Source organism: Chinchilla lanigera, unplaced genomic scaffold (genome assembly GCF_000276665.1).
Source record: "Chinchilla lanigera isolate Chin_1 unplaced genomic scaffold, ChiLan1.0 scaffold00002, whole genome shotgun sequence".
In the NCBI taxonomy this organism is placed as follows: Eukaryota; Metazoa; Chordata; class Mammalia; order Rodentia; family Chinchillidae; genus Chinchilla; species Chinchilla lanigera.
Genome location: NW_004955403.1, coordinates 22,208,126 through 22,223,383, shown reverse-complemented (window position 1 = coordinate 22,223,383; position 15,258 = coordinate 22,208,126).

Here is a 15,258-nt window from a genome sequence, read left to right as displayed (position 1 = left end):
TTACACAAATAATATTTTTGCAACTTAAGTTTACAGAAATAAAAACTTACATATTGTCCATCTTATTTGTTTGTTTGTTTTTCTTCCGGTACCAGGAATCAAACTCACAACCTTGAGCTTGCCAGGCAGGCACTTTGCCGCTGAGCTAAATCCCCAGCCCCATATTTGTCCATCTTAGAAGATGTGATTATATCTGTTTCCTTCTTCTTGGCACATTTCATAGGGAAAAAAAATCATGATACAGAATAATCAATTTTGTTGATTTCCCTGAGATTTTGGCAAGAGTACTGAAAACAGAGCTTCTGTTTGTATTAGTTTCAGAGTTCTGGCTTACGTCAAATATACTTGAATACAGTGATGAGAGTAAAAACATTAAACAAGTACTCTGCTCATATCCTCGTGTTTGTACAAGACAGAGCACTAGAGAAATGTTGAAAAGAAGATGGAAATAGCTTTAACCCCCAGAATGTTATGGGGCTAATTCTCAGCACTTGGCACATTTGTGTCTTTTAACACAATAGTGATTACATTTAGGAGTAGCTTGTGAAATAATTGGATTAAAGATCTTTTGTTTTGACTTAAGTAAAAACCAATTCTCTGAAATGTTACATTTACCCTTGAAAGAACAAAGCGTTAACACAAATCAATTTATTAAAATTTACCTTTTGTGTGTTAGTGGAGCCTCTGCTTTCATTTAGAGATATTTTTCTGTCTCTAACTTGTTCCTATTGTAGTGATATGTCCACTGTAGTCTTTCTTTTTGACTTCAAGGCCGTTTCAGTTTCTTTGTAAGATAGAAATTTCTTCTTCTTCTGTATAAATTCTTTTACTTCTTTTTCCTTACTCCATGCTGACTCCAACTCTTAGATAAAAAAATTCCTTTTCGCTTTTTTTTGTTCGTAAATATGTCTACACATGAACTGTCTCATACAAATAAAAGACTAATTGGCAGGAGGCACTAGGCCATTTGGTTTAAGAGTTTGGCTTTTGTTATCTCTGGCTGTCCAAGTTCAAGCATCTCCTTTAGCTTCCGTGGGGTGTCCTGTCTTTGTAGGTAGGCACTCTAGGTGTATGGTTCTAGGTCAACATTCCCAGCACAAGTAGACTGGATCTATAAATTCCTTCGATTCTGTTCTCAAAGTTCATCTTCAACTTTAGTTTGCAGTGCACTACATAGTGTTTAGTATATTGAAGATGTATTGAAGAGAAAGATACTCTGTGAGCATTCAATGATGGTTGCAATTTGCTTTCCTTACCTCAGTAGAAATTACAAGAAATTTCTCAGTCATATTTCAGTGAATTTAAAAAGTGAGCACAATAAATACAAATTGAGTTATGGTCTATTCCATTGCTTTGAAATGCCATTTTTAAAATCACAGATTTGCAACTTGAAATGTTGACAGTCTAACGCTACTCCCTTTAATCTCCAAATATAATGGATTTTTGTAGGTCTTTTAAAGCTGATCTGTGATTCATAAAACTGGAACACAGACAATTACATTTCCTGTACTATTTAAAATGTGCGTTTTGTGATACAAACTTTACCTATAATAACCACACTCCTAACCATGTTTGCATAGTGATATATATTACAGGGATTTGTGGAGCTAGAGTTTTCTAGAGATTGGAAAACCTTTGGTAACTTAAACAATATATTGTTATGGGAATCACTGACAAACTCTATTAGAAATAAAGTAAGTGATTAGCTCAAGTGATTAGCTAAAATTTTTGAGGTAGAGCCTTTGTCTTTTGCAAACTATGCATTTTTGTCTTTCATAATAGTTAGTAGAAAGCAAACTTTGTTGCATAAAGAACTGTTGATTTTAATGTTAAAGTATGATTATCTTTCCTAGTATTATTAAGGTATTTTTTACTGCAACATTTTATTGGTTTTAATATTGCTTATTTTCAAATTCTTTTTCTTTCCCTTCTTCCACCCCTCAGTTTGATGGAGCTGCTACTAGTTGTGACATTTGTCAAAGACAAATGACAGATGTGCCTCAGCTTCTGCAGCAGGTCTTTGTGCTTTTTCACACTTTGACTTTTATCACTAATGTTGATCGATGGTGTGTTATTTACCTGGCATTGAAGGACTGATAGTTCATAATAAGGTGAAACATTTTAAACAGTATAAGACATGGAGATTTCCTTGTAGTAGGGACTGTTAATGGTTTACCAAAAAAAAGAAGGGTCCATGTGTGCTAGAAATAGTTGATATCTTCTGGAGGCAAGATCAACTTGTGGGATAATTTTCTATCTTTTTGAGATTAAATTAATGTATTTTCATCATTTTAATTGTCCTTAATTTCTTTCAAAGGAGAAGTTTGTATGATTGGCCTTTCATGCCCTACTTGCTGAAAATATCTATGCAAATATTTAGGAACTAAATTTCTCATTTTTCTTTTCTTGTTTTAGCATGATGGTTCATCACCATAAACATCAGCCCAAGTTTTATATATTGGGAATAATTACATTGCTTGTAGTACAGTCATAGAGAACAGAGTTTCCATCCCATGTGTATTTCCCAGAATACTTCTTACAGTACTGATTAAAGGGTAATAGGGCAATACCTAAGTATTGTGTGGCTAAATGAATTATAATGAATAAATATGAATTTGTCAATCTCATGTTCAAACTTTCTGTTTTGAGGAAATGAGGAAGGGCATCAAACATATTTTAAAGACTCTTGGAGTTTTACTTTATATGTATATATTTATACCATGATTATACCACAGGTGGTAGAGAGATGATTGTAAATCAGAGCAGACAAAAATGGAAAATATATGTACACAGGCTGAAGTAATGGACAATCTTTCTGAGCAATACACATGATTAACGGTTCCATTACACACTAGTTTTGCACACCAACATTTAAAAAATTTTAGAGTTGATTTTCAGGTCACTTCTTATTTTTATTGTTCTCATAATAACAAATAAATTGAGCATTAAAAACACCAAACATTTTTAGATATTATAGTTAAGTAATCAGGTTGAAATTTTTAAAAGCAAAAACAATACAATCTACTAGAATATTCTTAAGATTGGCATAAATGAGTGGAACGTTGCTGCTTTTAAAGGAATTATACAGTAATTTGTTTCTAGGAAGAAGACCCATCTCTGTGAAGACTGCAGAAGGAATGATACGTGGATATTTCCAAGCTATTTTGACTGAGTGGAGTTAGTATTTAATGTGCCATTTAACAGATTCACGCAGATTTAGAAACTGGAAAAATACTGACAAGTAGTATGAATTTATCATCAATTTCATAAAATGACATTAAAGAAACGTTTTCTTCTGTTCTAAAGAAATTCTATCATTATATAATGAACTATAAAAGATGAAGCAGCATTCTGGAAATAAATTGTCAGACATGTAGTTACGGGTTCAAAAAAATGGCTGGAGATGGAGGAACTTTCCCATAACGCATAAGAATTTAAAACAAGTTCTGACAGTGTTGCTAACTGATTAAAAAGACTAATAAGCTTGCTGGATTCATTACTGAGTCCTTTTAAAGAAAAATTGGCAATAAAACAATAGCATTTATTTAAACAGAAAAAATTTCCCTACATTCCTTCCTTTGAAAGAAAAAGCATATTATGGTTTTTAAAAATAGTTTTGTGTTGAAATAAGGCATCTTTTCAAAAGCTGTCAAGTTTGTGTTGGAAAGATACGTTGAAGAATTAAGACAGAGAGTATGTAAATAAATATGCTGATTTCACTAAAGCTATTTCTAGCTTTGCTTAAATGTCTTGGAGCTTCTGAAGGAGTGTGACTTTAAAGGTTAAATATCTAAGCTAATAATTTTCCTTTAGTAGTACTGTGCTGGATATAAGCAACACTCTTCAACATTTCCATTGTCTAACTAAAAATTCTGGCCAATTTAGGACAAAGTAGCATAAATCAGTTCTTATTTAAAGCTGTTTTTTGGAACAAGAGTTTTAAAATACTACAAAATTTTCCATTCATATAAAGGATTTCAGTTTAAAATTTATTTATTTTCAAACATAGGAAAGTTATGTTACCCACAAAAGATGATTTTTAAAACATCTATTTTTTATTTCCAACATAAGGGAATCCAAGAGGAATAAAAACTACTGTGTTTTCACTTAGAATTATTACATTGGCACACAAAATATAAGCTGAGAAATTACACAAATGGTTGATGGAGTTTTAAAGTATATCTCAGACTGGTCATTCTATTTTGTCTCACATATCCTGTGAAGCTCAGAATTGCTGTGGGTGTGGTCAGTCATTAACTATTGCAACTTGAATTAAGATTGAGCTTGAGTTAAAAATAATGTAAAGTTGACAATGATGAGCTGCATTTTCCCCCCATGTTCTTTCAAGAAATCCAACAATAGCAATAAGATAGTGTTCACACAAATGAGTGTGTGACGTTTTGAGAATTTGAAAGTTTATTGACACATAATTTAATTTTTTAAAAAAGATATTAAAAACCTTTAAATAGGTAGCTTTGAAATTTGAGGTACAATTCATATAACATAATATTAACTGCTTTAATGTGTACATTCAGAGCATTTATTACAGTTGCAGTCACTTCTATCTAGTTCTAAAACTTTTTTTATCAGTCCAAAGGAGACCTCATGCTCGTTACATAGCTCCTCTTTTATTCCATCTTATTCACAGATGTGGTAGCACTAATCTGCTTTTCTGTTACTATGAATTTCCTTATTTTAGACATTTCAAGTAAATGTGTACATGACATTTTATATCTGGTTCCTTTCATATGGCACAATGTTTTCAAGGTTCATCCATGTTATAGCACATATTGACACTTCATTCTCTTTTACAATTGAATGATTTTCCCTTAATGGATATATCATGTTTTGTTTATTTATCCATTGATGAATATTCATTTTTTCCTCACCTTTTGGTTAGTGTTAGTTCTGTGTACAAATATAAGAATGGAACTTTTGGGTTATATAATTTTGTGTAGTTTTTTGAGGGGCTGATAAAGCCAAAGTATTTTTCACAGTGGCATTATTTTATATACCAGAAATGTATAGCAGTCCAAATTTTTCAATACCCTAATCAACACTTGTTTTCAGCTTTTTTCAGTATTATTGTGGCTACTTAGAATATAAAGCGATAGCTCACCATAGTTTTTATTTGCTGTGCCCTAAAGACTATTACATTTGAACAGTTTTTATTGTGTTTGTGGACTATTTGTATATATTTGGATAAATGTCTATTGAAGTCCTTTCCCTATTTTTTAAACTGGCTTTTGTTGGTTGTTAAAATCTATTTATCTATCTATAAATAGGTATAGTAAATACATATATATATAATAAATACATTTATAATAAATGTATATATGTTATATATGGTAGATATCAGACCTTTATCAGATATATGATGCACAAATATTTTCTTTTGTTCTGCACATTGTCTTTAAACTTTCCTGATGCTATCCTTTAACATGCATGTTTTTCAGTGTGATAAAGTTCTGTTTTTCCAATATTTTGTTGTTTATATATTTTGTATCTTATCTAAAAATCTATTGTCAAGTCTAAGGTCATCAATATTTTTTCCTATATTTTCTTCTACATATTTTCGAGTTGTAGTTCTTATACTTAGGTCTTTGATCCATTATGAGTCAGTTTTATATATGGTGTGAGGTAGGAACCCAAATCACACTTTTGTTCAGTTGCTATAATAGTATTGTGGAAGATACGTTCCCCACTGCAAGGTCTCTATATCTTTCTCAAAAAAATCAATTGACTGCCAGGGATATAGCCCAGCAGTGTAACAACTGCCTGGCAAGTGCAAAGTCCTGAGTCTGATTCCCAGTACCAAAAAAAAAAAAAAAAAAGAATTCACTGCAAATCAGAATGTATAAATCCCAGTATTTTGTTCTGCTTTTACAGTATCATTTTGGTTATTCAGAGTCTTTAGACTTTCATATGAACTTTAGTATCAGCTTTTCTATTTCTGCAGAAAAAAGCCATGGGTGTTTTGACAGGAGGTGCACTGAATTGGTAAATCAGTTTGGTCATATTGCCATCCTAATGTTAAATCTTCCAATCCAAGACTACAGGTTGCCTTTTTATTTATGTTTTTAATTTCAGCAATGTTTTATAGTTTTCAATGTTTTATAGTAGTCTTATATCTCAGTTGAATTTATTTCTAAGTATGGCTTTGCTTTTTTATGATATTATGAAGCTCAATCTCATTTTTGAATTTTTATTGCGAGTTTATAGAAATACAACTACTTTATGTGTGTCGATCTTGTATCCTGCAACTTTCCTAAATTTGCATGCTAGCTCTAACAGATTTTTTGTTGACTCTTTAATTTTTTTTACACATATGATTAAATCTTCTGTGAATACAGAAAACTTTATTCTTCCCTTCTAATTTGGGTATTTTATTTCTTTTTCTTGTCTAATTGTTGAGACTAGAATATTCAGTACGATGCTGGATAGCAGTGGTAAAATCACCTTTATCTTGTTACTAACTTTAGGGGGACAGATTTCAGTGGTTGAACAATGGCTAAGAACACAGAGTGTGTTTGTATAAATGCCATTTGTCATGTGGAAGAAGTTCTCTTTGATTCTACTTTCTTACACGATTATGCGCTTTTAGCATGAGAGTCATTCTTTTTTTTGGTGCTGGAGATTGAACCAAGGAGTCAAGTTTGCAAGTATGCCAGACAAGTTGTTATACTGGAGTTGTAGTATAAGAACTACTGTATTCTCCAGCCTTTGGATTTGATTTTTTAAAATAGCATTTCCATACAAGGTGAGATGATCATGTATTTCTCCCCCTCATTCTGTTAATGTGATGTATTATATTGACCACTCTTTTTTGTATGTTGATCTACCCTCGTATTCCTGGGATAATTTCAGCTTGGTCATAATGTGTAATTCTTTTAGTATACTAGTAGATTTAATATACTAGTAGATTTAATTAACTAGCAAATTCTTTTAAAATACTAGTAGTTATCAGTAGAATGTTGTTATGGGTATTTGCATATATATTAATGAGGGAGATCAAATTATTTCATGTCATTTGAAAATATAGGCAAATTTCATTAGGTGCATTCTACACATCTAAAAGATTTGAGGCAATTATCTAAATACATAGGAACATAATTGAGACTGGGGTTGGTATTCTAATGTATTTACACTATTACCTTAATTCTCCTTTCACTTTATCCACATACAGTAATATTAGTTAATCTTAATTGGAACTTTGTTTAAAGTAGAAAGAGAAGAACATCTCTAAATGGTTCTACAATTTTGTTTTCTCTCTTAGACTTGCCATTTTTCCAAGTTGTCAGATTAATTAAAAAAAATTCTAAAATCTGTTTAGTTTTTTCTAGTTCAAGAACACACATATCTTTGTTATTCATATATAAAATTCACAAGCTTTGAAAATAGCCATAGTTTCTGTATCACATAGAAGTCTCCCGTATATAAATACTGACATTATCACTGTGAATACAGTAGTTCCAGAAGGTATACCTCAGAAAAGTACTCAGAAAGGTAGATTGGAGCAATGTCTGTTAGGTTGGTGAGTGCTGGTGATGAAAAGCTACCAGAATAACTGAACTGAGTATCACTTCATTTTCAGTAGAAATGGTGCTGATACTTAGATGGTTGCTGCTAGCATTAAAGTGACAAGCAATTTCAGATTAGCTTGAGAGGCAGGAGGTTAGCAATTTTGTTAACTCTCAAAATAAGTATACCATACAAATGTACTATTTTACTTGCTTGAAATGTTAGAAACGCGAACATCCTGAACTGGCATAGTGCCTAGGATACTGGTGGACATCTTAGAAGCTGTGTATGATAGCATCTATACACATGGGTGAATCATACTAACTTTTCTCAAGTGGTTTTCTACTGCTAAAACAGCTCAAAAAGTCTGTTGAGCATTCTTTTCACAGTGCTAATAGTAACATATTACTATTACCTTGGATTTAAAGCAGCTTATAGATAGAATTCATATAATTATCTTAAAAGCTTGGCACATATACAGAAAATCTTCAGTAGAATATTTATTCAATAATCCTACCATGAAAAAGCAGTTTGAGCGGGGAATTAGTCTTCTGTAGTTCAAAAAGTTTTGGATTGTTTTAAGGACTTTGACCACTTAGATCTGTAATTTTACTTTACTTAGAAACTTCAGTTTTCTTGAATGAAGTAGTTGGCATGTCCTGTACACGTCTCAGTTCCCTTCTAACTTCTAAACGGTATGACATGGATTCGAGACTAGAATTGTGAATACTTTTTCAACTGACCTCTGTTTGCAACGTCTTACATCAAATTTAATAAGATGTAGTGGATGAGCAGACTTAGGTTTATTTTCTCCTGAATTGTGAATATAGTTGGAATGAATTGGCACCTATCAATTACAATTACACTGTTATTTTCTAAGTATAATAAAAGATGTGTACTTTCCTTCTTTTTATTTTTGTCTTTTTTGAGACAGAGTCTTGCTATGTAGTTCAGGCTGTACTTGAGCTCACTTTGTAGCCCAGGCAGCCTCAAATCTTCCTGCCAACAATATTCCTGCCTCAGCCTCCTGAGTGCTGGGATTACAAATGAAAGATCTGTACTTTCAGGGAGCTTATTAGTGGCTAAAATTTATCCCTTTCTCTTTATCTCTCTATAGATATATAATGTAAATATGTGTGTGTGTGTGTATACAATCTACCTACATAAATGATGTAATTAATATGGGAGATTTAAAGTGAGTTAGAGCGTATTTTATATTTTATTTATTGTTGGTGTAGATTTAGTGGAAATTTGAAATAAGGATGTGCAACTATGAAGAAAAAAACAGCAAAAGCTTAAAAAACCTAAGTGGAGAGTAGTTCAGGATTCTACATTTTAAAAAAGGTTATTCACTATTCTTTGTTCTTTCTAAAAAATATTTTTATATATTTTCCTTTGACTTATTATCATGTTTGCAGCACACATTTACTACATTCACTGTAGGGGATTGGTTCATACACAGAGTACATTCAGCTCCCTCCTTTCCCCCCTCCCTCCACCCTACTTTTGTTTTTCCACATCAGATTTATTTATTTATCTTATCATACTTTATAAAGTTAATTACCATATATACAGATTGAAAACCAGACTAACAGCCCAATAAGCAAATAAAACATGTAAGGCAATTTTACTAAGTCAGGGCACACTTTTTTTTTTTTTTTTTTTTTTTTTTTTTTTTGTTTTTCTCCGGTACCGGGAACCGAACTCACGACCTTGCGCTTGCAAGGCAGGCGCTTTGCCACTGAGCTAAACCCCCAGCCCCTTTAGTACACTTTTTTTTTTTTTTTTTTTTTTTGGTTTTTCTCCGGTACCGGGAACCGAACTCATGACCTTGCGCTTGCCAGGCAGGCGCTTTTGCGGCTGAGCTAAATCCCCAGCCTAGGGCACACTTTTAGATACACAGTCCACACTGCATTACAGTACCCTCTTCTCTCTACTTCTATTATCTGTCGTTACTTTTGTACTTTATATATATTGGGTTTCCACATAAGAGAAAACATGCAATATTTAACCTTGTCTGTGTTATTTCACTTACCATTATGGTCTCAGTGTCATCTATTTTCCAACGAATGACTCAAGCTTATTCTTTTTTATGGCATTGTATATAAATACTACATTTTTAATTCATTCAGCTGTTGATGGACATATAGGCTGTTTCCAAGATTTAGCTATTATGAATTGTGCTGCTATAAACATGGGCGCATATCCATCACTGGGTTATGATATCTTTAACTCTTTGGGGAAGATTTTATATCTAGAAGGGGAGTAGCTGGGTGAAGTTGAATCTCTAGTTTTAGTTTTTTGAAAATTCTCTGTACTGATTTCCATAGTGGGTGTATCAGTTTACAGTCCCACCAATAATAGGGAAGAGTTTCTATCTCCCTACAGCTTCAGCAGCATTTTTATTGGTTGATATTTTGATGGCAGCCATTCTTTCTGGAGTGAAATTTCAGTGTTGTTTTAATTTGCATTTATTGAATGGCAAGCAATGTTGAACATTTTTTCATGTATTTATTGACTGTTTTGCATTTTTTCATCTGAGAATTGTCTATTCATTTCAGATGTTCGTTTTTAAATTGGCTCTTCAAGTTTGGGGTAGTTATTATTTGAATCCATTGTAAGACTTTATTTTTATTCTCCAAACTTTCTGCAGATAACATACGGAGCAACCTCTAAGATAGACCTTTTTAGATGAATTTTTACAGTCATAGTAATAACATCCATGCTTCTAAATGTTTCACATCTTCCCTTGTGTACTTAATTCTTCCTATGGACTTTATGTTGTCCTCCAACTAACTTACTATGACTACTTCATTTTTTTAGAAGTTTGAAGGAAAAACTACAATCATTATATACAGATGCTATTTATACAGATAATTCTAATAAAAATAAATCAACTGTATTATATTTGTTCTGTGTACCATCATTTTCCTAAAGCTTCTGTACTTGAAGCTTGCTCTTCATTTTTTTAATGGAATCTTACCAAGTTTAGAGAGTTGTTTCCAAATACAGCCTTCTTCCTCAAAAAAATCAGAAGTAATGAGAACAGTTGAAAGAAAATGGAAAGGGAATAACTCTACGGTGATAGTATAATCAACTGGCTTTGTTTATGCACATTCTTTCTGAAAAAAGACACTATGACCATCTACTGGGAGGTTACAGGAAACACTGTTAATACTGCTTCCATGGTTTGTCAGATGTTATAAACTCTAGACATTTTGTGGACTGACTCATGGACTGAATAAAAGTATGACGACTACTAGCAGTCAGATTTTCTAAGTATTTGAGTGTAATTACAATGATTTCCCTACCTCAGGATGAGTCAACTAGGACAATGTACTATTCAAGTTCTTTGTTCTTTATCTTCTCAGCCATGGCAATTTTTTTCTAATGATAAAAATCAATTAATTTTACTGTACAGCAGCAGAGCACAAAAACAGGAACTGAATATTATTTAACACAGATGAAGTTCACAGAGAACAGCAATAGAAATTTGAGCTTTAAAGTATACAGTTTAAAAATCTTAATTTTGTCAAGGCATAAAAATGTACACATGACAAATTATAAATAAAATATATCAAATATATTAAATTATAAATGAAATATATCAAACCAGCACCTAATGAATAAGACTCCCATATTAGAGAGTTTTTAATCTTATTTAACATTAATAATCACCAAGTATACACCAATACTATGAATTCTGGTCAAAGTTGAATGTAATATAACCAGTATCATCACTGGCATAGAAAATGTTCGAATATTATTTTGTTGCTTGGATTAGTCTTTCAATTTAACCTTTGGTTGTTAATCTGTATAAATGATAACTAGCTTTAAGCATAATTATAAAATAAATAAATGAATATGATGCTGGCAATAAAAAAGGTGGGATGGAAAGGAAGGGGAACATACAGAGATGAGTCATGTATATGTACCCGTTCCCACAGTGAATGTAATCACTATGTACTGAATACATGTATTAATAAAAATTAAAAAAAAGATGATGGCTTCAAGGATGTTAGCTTTTAATTTGAGTCCATAGGACTGAGGGCACTAGGTCGCTGTCTATAATGAGGAAAGAATGACAATAGGAAAAATCTGGGAGGGTATGTGATAGATAGTGAGAAACCCAGGATATAGGAAATTAAAGTTGGGAAGGGAGTCAGGAACAAGTGAGATGAGCAAACATATTCATGGCTAACGTGGCAGAAGAGTGGTTTATGAAAAAAATGTGACTCCAATATCTAGGACAAGCCCAAGGAATGGCTCTGACATGAGAAACTCCTCTAACCATCCCTGTTAATTGGCTTTATCATTCCTGGGACAAAATACTTTACACCCTCCACTTAAATGAGGAAAAGTTTATTTTAGCTCACAGTTTCAGTGGGATAGGTCCATGGTGGGTCAGCTCAATACAGAACTGGAACAAAGCAAAGACCTGGCAGAGGAAAGCTGCTCACATAATAGCTGCTAGGAGGCAGAGACGGAAGAGAGATGCTGGCAAGGTATGTGCCTTCCAAAGGTGTGTCCCCAGTGGCATGCTACCTCCAACCAGGCCCTACCTTTTTATAGTGCCTGAACAACTGAGCTCATTAATACAAGAACCTGCTGATATGTACAGCACTTTCATATTGCAAGCACTTTTCAAAACACTTGAGACATATAGGGACGTGAGACATTTAGAGACATTTTATATCTGATTCGTAACATTGTCCCATTGACAGAACTCATCTGTACATAGGTAGTCATAATAGTAATATCTGCTATTTGCTTAACACATATCAAGTGCCAGGAATAACACTAAATGCCTTACATGGAGCACATAGATTAATCATTTTTAATATACTGGTAAATATTTTTACAAATGAAAAACCCAATCAGAAATTGACCTCTTTAAGTCTGGCCATAAGAAGAAACAATTTGCCTCAGTCCAACAGGACTACATATTTTAATTTATTACACAGGTATTTTTGAGAATACGTGGGCTCACAGATTTTTGGAGTTACATCTGAAGTCTCAGAACACCTCCCACATGAGTTTGTAAGCTGGTCTTCTCATCTGTAATATTTGGGATAAAATGCAAGTGACAACTACAACAACAGTAAAGGAACCAAATGCCATTAACTAACCATAGTTAATAGCAAATTACAAGTGTTTCCTATGGAAAAGAACTTATTAAGAATTGTGGTCACATTTGACATGATCATCAGCCATTTTTCAAGATGCCATATTTCAAATGGGGCTCTTAATCCCATTTCCATATATTCCAATTTCATTTCACAATGTACAATTGCTCAGAGACACATTTATCAAATATGCTCCATAATATTGTTTGTCTGGCACTACTTCTTTTAATACATAGCATTTTTTGTTATAGCATCAATGTGTGAATCTTCTCTCCAGATAAAGCAAATACTCTCACATTTGAAGTTTGAAGCGTGGGACAAACCATTCATGAAAATGTTTTGGATTACTCCTGCTCCATTCCCCTTCCTTATCTTCAGATGCATTCATCAATACCCCACCCCCATTCTGTGGTTCCAAAACCTGCATGCCTATTAAAATGTTGAATTTAATTGGTAGCACTTTATATTAATGTAACTGACTTTTGGTTTTATATAGACTCAAAAATTATTTTGAACCTAGGTTGAGAAGAATTGGGAAAAGTGTTCATTAAGACAGATATGGAATTTTTGGCTAATAGGAGTGTCTTAGGGTTCTCTGTAGATACACAGTCAATAGAATATGTGTGTGTTATTGCATAAGATACAATTAATTTTAGCCATATACAATGAACTTTCACAAAGAACAATCTATATTTAAGGAATATTTTCCTCTTACTCTAGAAAACTATTGTATTACTTTTTATTATGTCTAGAGAAAATTCTGGTCTAAAAAATGAATAGTTTTGAATTCCTGGCTCCACAGAATGAGACTATGTCTTGCAAGTGTTAAAGGCCATCTCTACAGAATTTCTTTCCTTATAAACACATTGTCTGCAAAATCTAGACTTGACTGCCATGTATGTTTTGTCACTGATCACTCTGGATGCCTTATCTGTGGGTGGTCTACCTAGATCATGTTTTAAGCAATTGTTTGTTGGATGTTGGAAGAAAACAAAGGGATGTGCACCGTGGAGGCGATAGGAGGTAGCCCAGCAGCCACACAGAAAGACAAGGAATGGCAGTCCTTGGACTGTGCTGTTCTCATAAGTTACCTTTTATTATTTTTCTGTGTTATGGAAACTGGCAGTTTGCTTTACAAATAACAACCCCATCTCTAATGGGCCACTTGAAAGCTACTCCTTTAACAAAAGTATAATGGCTAAATGTCATGAACAGCATGTCTGTCCCTCCAAAATCATATTCTGAAACCCTCACCCCTAATGTGGTAGTATTTGGAGGAGAGCCTTTGATAGGTAATTTGGTAGATCATGAGGGTGGAGCCTCAACGATGGGATTTCTGACCTGATAAGAAGCGACTTCAGAGAGCCTGGGTTACCAGACTGGCTTGTTTTGTTCACCACGCACTCTGCCAATAATTTAAAGCATGGATTTTGCAAAAGAGAAAGAGTTTACTCCTAAGGTGGCCAGTGTGAGAGGGCAAGAGCCACAAGTCTAAAAGATACCTCTCCAGGGCTGGGGTTTCAGAGTTATTCATAAGATAAAGAGGTAGGATTGTCTGAGGTGTGAGGAAAGCTGATTAGAGGTAAGACAGAGTGAAGTAGTGAGGTCTACACATGTGCCAATTTATTGGCTCAACATAGGAGGCATGTTTAGAAAATGGAGGCATTAACATGATCTGAGTGTGGAGTTTGCACCCTTGCATGAAGTATCACATCAGATCCTGTTTCACCCCGAGTGAGGGGTAGGAGGTTTCAACAAGTTTGAGACAGACAGAATCAGCTTCCAAATTCCCGAAACACGAATTAGGCAACTGTCACTGTTGTGACCCATATGTTGGAGATGTTATCTATGGTGAAACTAATGGTGGTATTTTAGATGTGGTGATTTAGGATGGAAAGAACAGATATTTGAGAAGAAACTAGACTAAAGTGAAGAAGCAAGGTAAGAGAATACCTGGAAAAAAGAATGGAAAAATACCAAAGCAATAAGACTTAGTAATATGTTCATAAAATGGTGAAATAGGGCAGTCGTGCAAAGGCTACTTGAATTTTCAATATGTACAAAATTGAGGACATTTCTTTGTTTCCCACTGGATGGCATAGCACCCTCAGCTGGACAGTTCTGTTCCACATCCCATCGAGAGTGTTATATGAGCTGGGCATGGTAGCACATGCCTGTAATCCCAGCACTTGGGAGGCTTGGGAGGCTGAGGCAGGAGGATCACTGTGAGTTCGAGACCAGCCTGGGCCACAAAGTGAGCTCAAGACCGTCCTGAACTGCATAGTGAGACCCTGTCTCAAAAAGGCAAAGGAAAAAAAAAAAAGAGTGTGAAATGATGTGCCACCATTTTGTGTAATTAAGAAAAGGTTTATGTTGCTCTCATGACTTTTATCACTTTCTTCCATTACTTCTTGATTGGGGGTTGATTTTCCTAAATGACAGCAGAGAAGTTTTGTTTAAATAAAAAATTTAATTATTACAAAACTATTACTCACTGGTAAAATAAAATCTAGAAGGTGTTACTCATTGGTAAAGTAAAATCTAGAAATGCAACAAATATAAAAGTAAATAGATATAGTTTTAATTCACTGTGAAAACAATATTATTTATT